We start from the raw sequence: 16,048 nt of genomic DNA on the forward strand, positions 1-16,048 counted from the left end.
GTCAGTTCACCCCGTCCTATTTTACCCCATTTCCTCCATCTTGAGTAGCCTTGCAACAAAACCTCATTATTCATATTATTAATCCTCCACACTGTGAAGGCCCGTGTGCGGGGGGGGGGGGACAATAAAAGTGTGTGTGAAGAAGAGGAGTTTGAATCATTGAGAGTGTGTGTGTGTGTGTGTGTGTGTGTGACCTGACAGTAATTCTATGCCACTATGAATAAGTCATGCAGACAGAAACTCTACACAGACACACATACACTCAAAGTGAGAAAGATCTCTGATGAAGATTTACAGGTATTTTTTCTGGGTGTTGTTTATCTACTCAAAATGACTAATTAAGTGACTTATTAGTATCCATATTTAGATCATTGTTGGTCTGACAGTTGAAATGATTAACCCTGTGAGTGTACAGGTAAAACATGATTCTAAGCAAGACATATTAAAAGGAGCAGACTAACGCAGATACAGCAAATATACTTGTGGATATACAGGGTTTTCTGTAATCTAATGTCAGATCTCACATAATTTGTTACAAATCATTTTGAAATAATTTGGCTTAAAAAAGAAAAAGGACAAAAAAGGTTACATTGTAATAATGTAACCATGATTAATGTTCTCAGGTTTTGAAAAGAAGAATGGATTCATTCTGAGCACAAACAAGTGTATCCACGTTCTGAAACAACGCTCCAGAAGCACAACGCTGAACTAGTGCAGTATCTTCTAAACATGTAAGATCACCTAAAAAAGCAAGCAGTTCACTGAAATAGTTTCATCCTCCATAAATTTACTCTTTAGTCTTGCTATAAGAACGAAACATCGCAACAGTTGCAGCACTTGGTGAGCAGTATCTAAAATGCACCCACTTTATTAGGTACATCTTGTTAGTACTGGGTTGAACCTATTTTTTCCTTCAGAACTGTATTAATTCTTTGTCTCATAGCGTTCCCTGAGATTTTGATGATAGCATCGCACAACTGCTAGATTTGTTGGCTGCACATCCATGATTTAAATCTCCTGCTCTTCCACATCCCAAAGGTGCTCTATTGGATTGAGTTTTGGTGACTGTCGAGGCCACTTGAGTACAGATCACGTACCGTCTCTCTGTATGTTTAATGTGTTTGAGTTTTGTGACGTGCTGTGCTATCCTGTTAGAAGCAGCTATTAGAAGATGGGTACACTGTAGTCATAAAGTCATAATCATACATTTGAACTATGCTCACTTGGTACTAAGGGACCCAAAGTGTGCCAAGAAAATATTCCCCACACCACTACACCGATAGAGCCATGCTGACCATATCGTCTCAATGTCACAGCAGAAATTGAGACTCATCAGACCAGGTGAAATTTTTCTAATCTTCTATAGTCCAATTTTGGTGACCCCATGCAAACAGTTTTCGGTTTCTGTGTGGTCTTCTGCTGCTGTAGCCGGTCGGTTGTGCGCTCAGAGATGCTCTTCTGCATACCTTGATTGTAATAAGTTGTTATTTGAGTTGCTTTTGTTTTCCTCTGACCTCTACAAACACTACAAGCACTAATTTTACCATCATGTCGTCTGTTAGCAGGGTCATGCACAGGCTTCTAGCTTGGGCTCAGTTTGAGCACGAAGAATCTAAAGTCACGATCCCCCACTTTATGATTAGCTGTAATGCTGATAAAGAACAGAAACAAGCAGAGAGTGTGCTTTAATGACTTCCATGAATTTTCTGCAAAGGGTCTGACACATTTGTGTGCTTGTTTATTAATATTTTTAAATATAAAAAGCACATGAAGATGAGAATTTCCGCAGTAAGTTAAAATTAGTCACCAGGTTGACGACAGAGAGGTTTCTCTCAGTCAGGCTCAAGATGGAGCGTTCACGAGGAGCTGACTGAGGCCTCCACCTGACTGGTTGGTAAAGAAACTGTGTAGGAGGTGTTGTGACACTGAACCTGAGACCTGTCAGAGATTTGTGTTTATTTATGATTCAGTAAACATTTCTGTGAACATGAACCCTGAGCTGCGAGAATCAGAATTTATAATAGGACGTTATATTAAAGGTATTCATGCTTTACACGAATAATGTTGATATAAAATGAGACCTGACTGGCAGACATATACATAGAGTAGAAAGCTTTCTTATGTGTGTGTGTCTGTGTGTGTGTGTTTCTTTTTCCAGCTCGGCAGCTTTCTGGCTTGATGCCAAACGGCAGTTGGTAATTTCACCAGAAACAAAAGACCAGAAATGACAGTCGAGAGGGAGACAGAGGCAAAAAAGAAAGAAAAACAAAGAAAAACAGTGCATGAGGAAGGGAGAATAACAGGGGGAAGGGACTGTGCGGGTTTCACGTCTCAGTGAGCACAGAGGACAAAACGAGTGCAGATTAGAAATGGAGACTGAAAGCGACAGAAAATAAGACACGGAGGAGAGAGGGTGAGATGAAGGTGAGGGTTTGTTAAGTTTACAATTTAAGCTGCTGAACTGAAAGAGGAGAAGAAGAGGGAGTTATTCATTTTCACTTGCGTTTGGAAATGCTACAAAAAGCACACTGATTCATGTAAGATTAATGAGCTGTTAAATTTCAGCATCGCTTTGAAGATAGCTGTGTTTGCTATAAAGAAAAAAAGAAATGGCCCTGTCCATGCTGCCCACTCAAGTGCTACATGATTCTGAGCAAAATATCCTGAACTGGCATAAAAGAGGTGTGGGTGTGACCGCTGTAGTCGTCTGTCTCTTTGTGAAGGAGTGTCGACCTGTTCAGGGTGACTCTCGCTCATCATCTGCGAGGAAAGGCTGGAACGGTAAACAACATAAAGGCCTCCAATACAGTGACAGCCCAGAGCAGCCCATAATCTGTATATACTAAAAGATCAGACACAGATCAATGCACTAATCGACCAATCACGGCATGTGGCCTGAACACTGGATCCTTGTGAAAACCTCATTCGCAAAGTGGACGCGTCCCTTTGGATGTGTCACTTCTCATGTCTGTATATTTTGTTTCCAAGAAGCAAGACATTCTTGTGATTGTTTTTAAGCTTTTCTGAAGGTCTTTTAAAGGTTTTCTTTGGAAATTGGCTGCTTTTCACTCACTTACAGTCCTGTCCTTGTCCTTGACCATTTTCAGCGGTTTTTGTTTGTTAGGTTGCTCAACACTGACCTATGACTCATTCGGGCATGAAAAAGGCACCTAACTCAGAGGCTGAACCAGTGCTGTGTTTACACATAACAGATAACTTAGCAAAGAAACAATTTTGAATTGTATTGTAAATTGTAAAATTGTAATTTATGCACTTTGCTACTGGCAGCCTGTTGTGAAATCATATAATTGGTTCCAATATTTGTAGATGAATTTATTTTAAAAAACCCCCAAAGATGATAGTTTGACAGGCATAAAAATTGCATTTTTGCACCAACAAAGTGAATCCCACACAGCCGTTAGCCGAAAATTTGGCGTATCTCAGCACGGTGTGGAGTGTGTTAAAAAATGTGAGGGAACTGGACAAGAGGAGGTGTGCACTGTGTAATTGAAATTTATCATAAAATTACATAAGAACTGGACTTGAAAATCAGCAACAACAGGTCGTACGGAATGATGAATCCAAATTTGAGATGATTTCATGTGCAGATGTTTTATATTCAGCCAACTGTAAAACACGGTGGAGGCTCTGTCATGGTTTGGGGCTGAATTGCAATGATAGTAATAGTAATCTCTGCACCTATTTCCCACTTTCTATTAAAATATAAAGAAAGGTGGTTCAAGGCTTTAAAGTTTTGTAAATTAGCAGACTGAAATGCATTTCATAACAACAGAGGCTAAATGTTATTGTCACTCTGGAGGTCAACATCCAGAAAGCAGAAGATCTATGGAGGAGAGGCACACTTGTGCCTTTATTCCACTATTACCTACTCAGCTCGACTCGACTCGGTTTCAGTCATTTTCTATTACAATGAAGTATAACTTACTGTGCAAGGGAGTAGCTACTAGTGAAAAAGGCCAATAGTGTCAGCAAAGACTAACCTCAACCATGAACTGCTCCTTCCATGGTATGATCTTCACTTCAAGGTCATAGCCAACAGAGGCATGATGCTGGGCTTATGGTCTGTGCATTGGTTATGTTGTACACCAACTCTGACTGAGGTGCCCTGACAGCTTAGTTTAAGATAGATTAATGCACATTAGATATGCGCTGCCTCCCAGTGTTATTCTAGCCAAGGACAAAAAAGGTCAGGAAAACAGTATAAACTGCTATATTATATTATAAAAGAAAATATTCCTGTTGAATACAAACACACCAAAAATGTTTAATAAAAACACACTGTCCTCTGTGTGTGTGTGAGTGAGAGAGAGAGAGAGAGAGAGAGAGAGAGAGAGAGAGAGAGAGAGAGAGAGAGAGAAAGCACATGATTCTGTGTGTGTGTGTGTGTGTGTGTGTGTGTGTGTGTGTGTGTGTGTCATAATGTTTTTGGACCATCTTTATTCTGATGACAAGACGGCACGCCAATTTACATAATTCCCACAACCTCCCCTACTTTATCCCCTCCGTAAGATAATGAGGTGTTGCCATGGACATACAAATTAAACAGAGTGCTGCACACTCACCCAATCAGGAGTACAGAGGAATGTACACATCAAACACACACACACACACACACACATACACACACACACATTACACTCAGGGGCAGAGCCTTTCATACTGGGTGATTTCTTTGAAGTGCATGCACACCTACACACACACACACACACACACACACACACACACACTAGCACCTAAAAATGGATGACAAGGGAGAACTCAAAACACAAACTTCGGAGACTAGCCTGGACCTCTTCTATCTCTATAAAAACAGGAAGGAGGACACGTTGTACCTCAAAACTTGTGTATGTGGGAAAGAGCAGCCTGAGCAAAGAGTTGTGCTCTGTAAGAGCGCACACTGCCCCTCTCTCACTCTCTCACACTCACACAAACACACACAACCATAAATAAGGTGTCTAGACAGCACAGTTGTCAGTCTGCCCTCTGGTGTGTTGAACATACAAATCAACAATGTGTGTGTGGGGGGGTAATACATATGCATGATGTGTGCACTCCTTCAGGAAAGACTGATTCATCCGATTACCTCGCTTTGCTGGGCCTTATACACACACACACACACACACACACACACACACACACACACACACACACACACACACACACACACACACACACACACTCACGTAAAAGGGTATTTAAACAGTCACCTACTATTTTCAACTCTCTTCCTCTTCCTTTCACGTGCACTTTTCAAACCATATTCTGCCCTTAAAAGAGTGCAAGCAGCGATCAACATCGGTGGCTATTCAAAACTTTTAGGTCAATATGCTCAAGAACTTGTTCTTGTGTGCTCGGAAAAAGAAATGTACATTTAAGCATTCAATAAAAGCTCCAAAGCAACTGATATCTTAACCATGAGCAGATATCATTTTGAATTAACTTTTGGATTCATCCACTGAGCATCTACTGGTTCTGGTTTGTTATAATAAAACAAATTCAGCAATTCCACTCCTCATCACTGAGCTGATAAATATTCGAAAGCAGCCTGAGAGCAAAACAGAAGCATTTTCATTAATTAAACCACGATATTCACATCATTTTCAAAGCAGCTTCAGTAACTCTGCATATCTAGGCTTAGTTTTCTGCATTTCTGATTTTATCAAAGCCCATGAACACATGACGTTAAGTAGCATTAACACAACAGGGGTGGGGAAACAGCTCCAGTTTGCAAGTGTACGATAAATAAAAAAGCTCTTCCCCGAAGCAAAACCCTTGAAAAACTTCAACAGGTTTATTGCTGATGGGATGAAGCATGCAAAACAACATGTATTCTACATGCACTGCTCACATAGTCACACACTCTTGAATCAAAAGCGAGACCTTTGCACTGAAGGTCTGTGTGCATGCGTGTGAGGAGAAGAAAGGAGAGGTGGGATTTAAATCTCTTATTTAACTCAACAGGGCAACACCAGCTCTCGGCCAAGGCACCCACACACACCCACACACACACACACACACACACACACACACACACACACACACAGAGTCTGGGTAGCCTGAGACTCTCATTGTTATTCTGCACACAGCTCTGGTCACAGACGGGGCCAGGCAGGAACACAGACACACAAACACACACAAACACTTGCGCAAGCACAGCGAGGCACAGGACACATTATAAATGACAAATAGCATACAGGCTTTACTCACAGAAATGTGCATGTACGCATAATTGCACACGGTGCTACGCACAGATGCATTCCCCTACTGATGGCAAAATATCTGCCTTCATTAAACAGAGACAGAGGAAGGAACGGCTAACCGATAAAAATACAAAGTACAGACACATCAATTGAGAACTTTTAATGAACCGCCCTGACAGCCACATGTATGTATTTTTGATTTATACTTAACCTTTAACCATCTACACAACATAAATCCACGTGAAGGACAAGAGGGTCATCCGACTGATAGTTTCTTTCTGTTTTGTTTGGTTTTTTTTAAGCTGCAACTCTCCACTAGAGGCCATCAAACATGATGCCAGCGACTGGAAAAAGCACAATTTCACCGACAGAAAAGTCCTGTAATAGTTGAATGAAACCCTCTGTGCTCCTATCTTCTAGAGGCCAGTTGATCAGCGGCAAACTGTAAGGAGTCAAAGGGCCCACTCACTGTCTGTGTGTATGTGTTTGTGTGATAATGTGCCTGAGTCCTTGTGCAAAGGCACAGAATTGTTGACAGTTTTTTGGAGCAGCTCACCGACCTCTCACCCCCAGATATCATCGGTGTTTCCCCCACAATGCTCCACTTATTCTTTTCTTTCTCGTACAAAGTTCACTTAACAGCAAACCGCTTATGAATGATGTGCTTTTTTCTTGATTACGTGATCACGCACAGTAGCTTAGAGCAGCTTGAGACTTTCTGCTACTTTAAACACAGTACCATAATGCTTGGGTTTTGTTGTTTTCCTTTACTCTGGAAGGGACTAACAGACTATGTGATTGATGAAATAAACAACATACATATTTATCTCTGCCAGACTTTTCAGATTAGATCCTGCACTATATTGTCAAAAATATCCACTCGTCAGCCTTTACAAACATATGACCTTGAGTGACATCACATTCTTAATCTATAGAGTTTATTATGTCGCCCAGCGGATGCAGATATAAGTTCCACAAGGTTTATGAGTGTTTATGGGAATTTTTGACCTTCTTCCAGAAGCACATTTGTGAGGTCAGACACTGATGTTGGATGAGAAACCCCGGGTCACAGTCTCCAGTCTAATTCATCCCAAAGGTGTTCTGTTGGGTTGAGGTCAGGACTCTGTGCAGGCCAGTCAAGTTCTTCCACACCAAACTTGCTCATTCATGTCTTTGTGGACTGGACTTTGTGCACTGGTGTGCAGTCATGTTGGAACAGGAAGGGACCATCCCCAAACTGTTTACACAAAGTTGGGACCATGAAATTGTCTAAAATGTCTTGGTATGCTGAAGCATTGGGAGTTCATTTCACTGAAACTAAGCAGCAAAACCCAACTCCTGAATAATAACCCCACACCGTAATCGTCCCTCCACCAAACCTTACACTTGGTGGAGTACCGTTCTCTGGGCAAACCCTGACTCGTCCATCATATTGCCAGATGGAGAAGTGCGATTCTTCAATTCAGAGAACACGTCTCCACTGCTCTACAGTCCAGTGGCAGCATGCTTTACATCATCCAATGCAAAGTATCCAATGCTTTGCATTGCCCTTGATGATGTAAGGCTTGGGTGCAGCTGCTCAACCATGGAAACCCATTCCATGAAGCTCTCTACACACTTTTCTTGAGCTAATCTGAAAGTCACATGAAGTGTGAGGGCACTATGCCTCAGCCGAGGCACATAGTGCCAAGCATCCGATGACCTCGCTACATGGCCTACCTGTCACAGTCTGCGCTGGCAGACCGTGTGGAAAGAGGAGGAGACACTTGGAGCAAAAATATAATTTAACAAAAGGCGAACCGTTTATTTTTGGCTGGGGAAAATGCACAAAACAAAAGGCACACTAAGGCAAAACTAACTAGAACTAAACTGGGAGAAACTAAATGCTAAACACATGAGACAAATAACATAAAACCTTGAACATGATAAAACCTGAACATGAAAAACCTGGAAACATGGAGGCATGGAAACATAACATGAACTCAACAGACAACCTGACAAAGAATAAATGAAAACTCACAGACTATATACAGACAGGAGGTGATCAGGGGAAGTGTAAACACACAGGGAAATAGCTGATACAAATCAAGATGACGCCACAGGGAAGCAAAACAAAACACAATGAACATGGAGCACAAGATTGTCAAAATAAAACAGGAAGCTCGAGGACTAAGACACACAGACTTGACATGGTGATAGTTAAGGAGAAGATGAGACGGGGAGCGAGGAAACACGAAAGAGAGGGAGCGAGAACAAAAGGGACACGATGGGAGACAAAGGGAGACAAAGACATCACTGAGACACAGAAAGGGCGAGGGAGACTTGACAGACTCGTGCACTGAAGACACGACACCCTAACCCACATAATGGGGAAGACACAGACATGGGAGGAACCTAGACAGACAAGAACTAAATAAGGAAACAGAACTCAATATCAGCAGAACTCACTGAAGCCTAAACTATACAAACAACACAAGAACATCATAATACAAAAAGGCATGAAACTCAAAATGCTGGGTCAAAAGACTCAGTCCAGGACACTACCACTTAAAATCCCTTCCACTTTGTTATAGAGCTCCTGAGAGCGACCCATTCATTCACTGATGTTTGCAGAAGCAGTCTGCATGCCTAGGTGCATGGGTTTATACACCTGTGGCCATGGAAGTGATTTGAACACCTGAATTCAATGATTTGGATGGATGAACAAATACTTTCGGCATTTAAGTTTATAAAACCTATACGTTTATGCATTGGGTGTTTGGGGAGGGGCCACAGGGCGAAAGGCAGGGTACACCCTTGGCAGGCTCCCAGTCTATTGCAGGGCTAATACAGAGAGAAGGCTCGCATTCACACCTACAGACAATTTAGTCATCAATTAACCAATTAACCTAACAAAGTTGAATGACTGTAAATATAAGAAATTACTTGTAGCCACCAGTGGTACGCCTCAGCCTTCTAGTAGACACACCTAAGGTTTCAATTCGAAGCTGCTACAGGGTGACAACAATAGCCCATCACCCATTTACAGCTGAGAGGTAAAAAAACACTTCTTTGTATGAGCAGCTTGCCTGTATCAGGAATATCCCACACTCTTACTCCGTGTTTGCCCCATCCAACCTTGAAAGATAGGAAACTTGCTTCCTCACGCCTTAAAAAACCCCATCTGTAGGTCAACATGATGTCCTTGTTGTTTTACTACTGTGCACAAAATATTTATAATCTGTGTACCATTTCAGATACATGCCATGTATTTATTAAATGAAAGTCACTTTTTTTAAAGTTAAAACTGACCATTTACCTCATTTTCAGTCACATATAGACGAGTTCAGTGACTATGTTCAAATTAAACATGGCACGTGTTTCAAATAATGAGGAATCCCTGTTTCCACAGGTCTTTTCTACTTGGAGGTTATATCTATAATATGATCCACAAAGGCACACAGCATGAAGCAAAGGAGTCAGTTTTGTCTGTATGTTTGACTAATTGTCTGAGTGCTGCAGTAATGATGTTTAATTCAAATATTATGTTAAATAAATGTTATGTTATCGGGCCACAAGTTGTACTGAAAGGAGGTGTTTTATGTTTCTTATGATGTTGTAAGCTGCTTCTGCTCGTGTTTGTGCTGTTGTTGACCCCTTGGTTCAGCCTCTGCTGCAGAGAACACAGAAGTTATACATTCAAAGTTGCAGTGATGCGTAAACAAACAATTTTTTTACATCTTTGATTATTTTTTGGTGCGTCTTCCTCTTTCTGCTGAACTCCGCTGACGTTCCCTTTCCTGCTTAAGCTGACACTTCAACCAATAAGCATTCTTCCTGCACAGTGTCATCGCTGTGGGTCTACACACTGTTAGTTTTTTGGATTCTGCGAAATCACTCTGCAAAGATGAAGACTTATCCAAAGTCTGTTTTAAAGGTAGGGTGGCTATAACAGCTTGGTTTCCCACATGTAAAGGATCTAAGATGGAAGTTATGGAGTTGCAAATGAGCACAATATAGCAGGGATACATTCAGAGCCTTAAAACAATATTAAAACTAAAATAAAACTCAACAAAGACCCTGAACATTTTGCTTGGCAATTCATTTAAAACAGCAAATACCAGGAAAATCCTCACACTGCAGACGTAATGAAGTATTACGAGAATTATAACATCACTGCTTTCCTTTCACGCTGACTGCAAAGAGTGAATGTTTCACTTTTTTGCTTCATCTTTGCTTCGCTTTGTTTCTAAAAACTATTTATTTGCATTTCTCTGCTCTGTTGATTAGTAAAGACTCGGGCTTAATTACGTGAAAGTGTAGGCTGGCAGCGGGTCCTCTGCTCAATAGGCACATGCGTGTAACGCCACAAACAAGTGTTTACAGCTGCCGCTGAACCAAAACAAGCCAATCTGCATACACCAACACACACACACACGGGTAGGCACAGCCTGGTCTTCATCCGGCAGTGCTGGCACGGCGCCCTGAGACGTCGGCACTCCTCACGGGCACAAAGGAGGGCAGGAAGCGCAGACGAAAGACAGAAAGAAACAAAGAAAAACAGCCAAAACAAAAAGAAAAGAAGCGCAGCAGACGGCGGGACGACGGAGAACTCAAGACTGCTGAGAAATAAATTTGAAAAAAAAAAAAGGCGCGTACCTCGGCTCTGATCCACGCCACGCTGGGAGAGGAGGAGCAGGATGTTGCTCTTGATTGCTACAGGGTCCACCTGTCTGTCTGTCTGGCTGTCCTTCTGCCTGCCTGGAGCGTTGTCTGTGTGTCTGCCTGGCATCAGCACCTCTCTGTCTGTCTCATGTCTCATTTTTTATGAGCCTTTATGCGCCGGTCACTTTCCTTTTTTCCTTACATCTTAGTCTGCCACCCACTTTTTTGCTGCATCTGTGTGAATACTTGTGCGTCTGTCTTTTTGTCTCTCTCACCATGCTGCTCTGTTTTTGTCTTTCTCACTGTCTGATGTGTCTCTCTGTGCATATGTCAGTGCGTCTGCTTTCTTCATGCACAGATGCAGTCTTACACCCCCATCTTTGCATCTTTATATTTAGCGGTTAAAAAGATCCACTGAAGTTTGAGGGTTAATAAATGCAAACACAGATGTTGCACACATGACAGCAGCCATCTTGGAGGTCATGCAGCAGCACACAACAAGCCAACAGAAGAGGACGTCTTCTGTTATGAAAGTATTTCAGATTATCGACTGTCCTCGGGTGTCCTTGCATCCCTCCATCAGAGGCTTGGACTCAAGCCAAGTCGGGCACCCCCTACCCACACCCACACCATCTCCACTGTTCAATCCCAGCATGCCTTGGCACAACACTGGGTGATTACTCTCACAGCGGTAAAACAGAAGAGATGGAAAGAAAGACAGAGAGCCTGGATCTCTGCCATGTCTTTCCTTGTAGTGAGCTAATGAAGCAAGAAATGCTTGGATAGACTTCAACCATCAACACACACACACACACACGCACATACGGTGAGCACAACAGCCCACGCCAGCATAGACATCAGGCATATTGAGCATGTCTTTCATATTTGTTCTAACAAGAAAACCCAACATGGCGGACAACCACCAACCTGTCCAAACAGCGACTTCGTTAGCACGTCTTTGTTCTCCGTGAAACTGTGTTTGGCTCCTGCTTTGATTCAAGTGCTTTTTTAAGGGTTGCAGGAAGTAAAGTTGGGGGAAAAAATGTATTTATTGTGTTCAGTGTGAGCATCTCTACCTGGTAATGTAGGCAAAGTAGACAGATGAGTGGAGGAGAAGCGAGTCTCTGGTCAGCTGGCTGAGATGTTGGCTGCTTTGAACTGGAGCGGAGAGACGGCAACATGCAACGGTGCAAAGACAAAGAGCTCAGAGGTGGTGTTACAGTGTCCTATTCCAGAGATAATGTCCACATTTCAGGTTTAATAGCAAATGATCATTCATCGTGACAGCCTTGATAAATGTTTTCAGAACTGAAGTCCTGAGTCACCCTTCAAATGAACAGTAGGTTTAGTGATTTATTGAAACATGCAAAAATCACATTTAAATATAGTATATAAGAAAAAAAAAAGCAGAGTTTGGTACGACCACCTTTATTCTTCAACACAGCCTGAGCTCTCTTAGTCAACCTTCTTCTAATTTTTTTAAGTAATCTTCAGGAATTTATGTTAAATAAATGAGTGAAAAATGAGCCATTGTCCAAAGCAAAACTTTCAGAAAGCTGGAGAACTATTGCTCAAGACTGCACTTAAAAAATAAGAAAGTCTAGCTCCTTAGAAACTAAATATAAGGAAATAAGAGGTGGCTCAAGAATTTTGCACAGTACTGCTCAAGTGCAGAGCAACTATTTGATTTTCAGATAACGTTACAAGCACTAGAACATTCGGACGGAGGTGCCAGGTTGCACACCAAAGAGAAAGACATCTGGAAAACATGTTACTCAAAAGCTTTACTTAACCAGGAGGAGTCGCTCTTGAGAAGACCGTCCTGGACGGAGACCAGCAGGGCAATTATTTTTTCCCTGCGTTTTAATAACTTGCTCATAACTTTTCATTTTCTGCATAAGTGCTGCAGATAATGCTCCACACAACCGTCAGCAATTAGCACAAATCTTTCTGACCTAAATGCACATTGGCCAACCTGCAGCTCAGGGGTGTCAAATATGCAGCCTGGGAGCCATAACATGCCCACCAATTTGTCTAACCCGACCCATGTGACCCATTGTAATGTGTGAAACATTTCTACAGGAGGGGAAATGTCCGAGCATTTCTAACTGAGACTAGTTGTTTGAATCATAAAGACATGAAATACCAGATGTTTAGTTACAAAAGATCTACATGTGAAATGTTTGTACCTTTCAAATGTGGTTTGATGGTCAATTAATTTAGATTTAAAAAAAAAAGTTGATTCAAAATGTACTTGAAAGTGCTCTTGAAATATATCCATCACCTGTTTTCTTACTCGATCACTGAACAAGAAATAATGATTTTATTTGTCTGGCAAATTTTTAAGGTAATAGGAGACAGGATTGGGTTTTTTTATTTTGCAGAAGTTGTTACGAGCCCCTTTAAACATTATTACTTGTACAAAATAGGTTGTATGTGGCCCAAGAACTAAAACAATGTTTTCCACCCCTGAGCTAGAGAAAACAAACAAGTCACCTTAGTACTCCTACAACTTAAGGAGTTGCAGAAATATGAGCCTTTAAATTTAATTTGCATTGAAAAGAGCCACCATGCTCCACTAGTTTCTAGTTTTGCAACAGTCTAAGCCCTGGATCTGACAGTGGTAGTGCTACACTGACTGATATGACAAAACAAGGACAGACCAACTTCCCCTCAAACTCTTAACTAAAAAAGGAAGAAAACAGAGTCTCCTGTACTGGCAGATAATTAAAGAGAAATATGGCTGCCTACATACAGCTGTTCTTAAGACTCCAATGTGACTCACTTTTAAACAGCTAAACAAACTCCAAGCAAAAATAACAGACCACCAAAGCTTTGTACAGATTCTTTACTTTGACAGATTCACTCAGTTAATTCACAGGGACTGTTTAAGCGGAGGATTTAAACCATAAATCAGCCTACCTGCCCCGTGCTCCAGCCTTTAGTCACCTGACCGCCTTTAGCGGCTGAAATAATGGATACTCAACATACTCAGCCCGCCAGAAGTAATAAAAGGAATAATAATAATAATATATTAAATAGACACGTTTGACTGTGATAGAAGAGAAAACTTTATTCAGAATATTTTAAAGTAAGGACGAGTAATATCAGTTTGGCTATTTTAGCATGCTAGCGTGCTCACAGTGATAGTAACAGCTTAGCCTGTTGTGTTAGCAGCCAAGGCCGCAGGGTGGAAACGTTAACTAGTTAGGACAGAGCATATTAGAGAACTGGGGATACAATGCAGATAGTTAAACAAATAAACAAATTAAAATAAGATACGCTATACAAATATTTAAATTAGCCTAAGTCTTGTCTGATAAACACCACTTAAATATAAAGGTTGGTAGATCAATTCAAATATAGATACAGAAGCGCAGTATGTACTGAATTGTGTTGATTGGCATGTCTGTTTTATTTTTTTTTATAGCCTATGCACATTTAAACAACAGAAATTGACCCAAAGTGCACAATTACACTCCAGGTCTCCGACAAATCTATTTTCAAAATACACGAAAAGCTGAAAAGTGTGTTTTGTTGTATTATTAATAGTATTGTCTTATTTATTCTTGTGGAAAGTATAAATCATAATCATTTCATGGTCATTAAAATGTGTTCAGAAGTGATGATTATTCATCATCTCATAAATCATGACACACTGCTCTTCCCTTCATAAGCTGCCTTTATGGGTTAAAAGAAACAATAACAATATTGGCATCAGCAATATCGGCCTTATATTTAATTGGTATACGATCAATGCCAAAACGTTAAATATTGCACAGCACCATCACCGTATAGGTCTGTAAAAACATTAAGCATTATTTTTCAGGATCATGATCTTCTATTTTGTCCTTCTGCTCCACTATGTTTTAGACGCAAATATTGTACTTTGTACTCTGTATTTTTTTCATAGCTTCATTTATTTATTTTGCTCTAGCTTGATAGTGTAGTGTTTTACACCAAGACTATTGTAGTTTAGTGAATATAAACTAAAGTCTGAAACGAAAAAAAAACTCTTTAGATAACTAAAATAAAAATAGAAACTAGACTTTTCAAAAATATTAAAACTAACTGAAATTGTTTTATTAACTTGGAAAACAATCTGAAATAAAAAAAAAATACAGAGGAAATGTTAGTTTTAGTATTTGTTTGGTAAACGTTATTACAACCTGCATGATGAGGCTTTGATGGATGTGCTGAGATTTTGGATTGTTACAAGACTAAACTATTTTCAAAAAGTTTTTATTCTAACGATTGTGCTCATTTTCCCAAATCTTGTCTCTCACATATGCTCTTCATGTAATATTATTCTAAAAAACAAAACAAAAACTAAAGCAAACACTGAAACTAATAAAACTAAAAAAAAATTCAAATGATCAAGAGTAAACTGAATTATGAAAATTCATTCTGAATAAAATTAGACTGAATAAAACACAAAAACTCAAATTGAAATCTCAATCCCTGAAAGAGACAAAATTCCTTTGGGTTGTTTCAGGAAGTGCATTCAGGGTTCAGCCAAATCAGGATGTCAATGCATAACTCTGAAAAGTGACATCCCACATAATGTTTACTGTATCTACTTTAAATATATTTTACATCGAGTATACAACCCTTGTGCTATTCAGCTATTTAAGCAGGATTATAAAATTGAGGAATTGGCCTGCAGGATTTTCAGAACAGTACATAAATAGCTGCTGTTTATTATATATTGGTGGTAGCTGGATCTATTGTAATAGAATTTATCTGCAAAAATAATCAGACTTTAAGGTAAAGATGCAACAGAAAGTCAAATCCAAAGTGCAGTGAAGTAGATGTACTGTATATTAAACCTGCAGTTACCACTTGTCCTCACTTGTAGAATCAGCAGACATCCAGACAGAAACACAAGATTTTAGATTTTTTTAAATTATTATTTATTTCCCTCAAAACAGGAAAAACTAAACTTGCCTCTACTAAATCATTCATCTATCCAGTAGTTTTTAGATTAAACATAAAAAAAATTAATAAATAAACAAAATACAACACAGAGGTTAAATCCTAAATATTCACAGAAGGCTGTGCATTTTAAATGATTACAATCTTTTTCTCAGTAATCCAAACGCACCCCTGTGCGAGGCAAGGCAAATTATCGACTGACTATTCAAAATGTAAGATTTCCATCCATAGCAGATTCATGTGAATCG

At 40.2% G+C, this 16,048-nt stretch overlaps 1 protein-coding gene across 1 annotated transcript in view; it reads right to left on the bottom strand.

The window, feature by feature from the left end:
* Window positions 1-12,023, bottom strand: part of LOC102082268 (trinucleotide repeat containing adaptor 6A) — a 57,974-nt gene extending 45,951 nt beyond the window's left edge. The window contains exon 1 of the mRNA XM_025906851.1: window positions 11,942-12,023. The gene's annotated coding sequence lies outside the window, so the exon portion shown is untranslated. The remainder of the gene's footprint in view (window positions 1-11,941) is intronic.
* Window positions 12,024-16,048: the final 4,025 nt, after the last annotated feature.

Source organism: Oreochromis niloticus, linkage group LG4 (assembly GCF_001858045.2).
Source record: "Oreochromis niloticus isolate F11D_XX linkage group LG4, O_niloticus_UMD_NMBU, whole genome shotgun sequence".
NCBI classification, from domain to species: Eukaryota; Metazoa; Chordata; class Actinopteri; order Cichliformes; family Cichlidae; genus Oreochromis; species Oreochromis niloticus.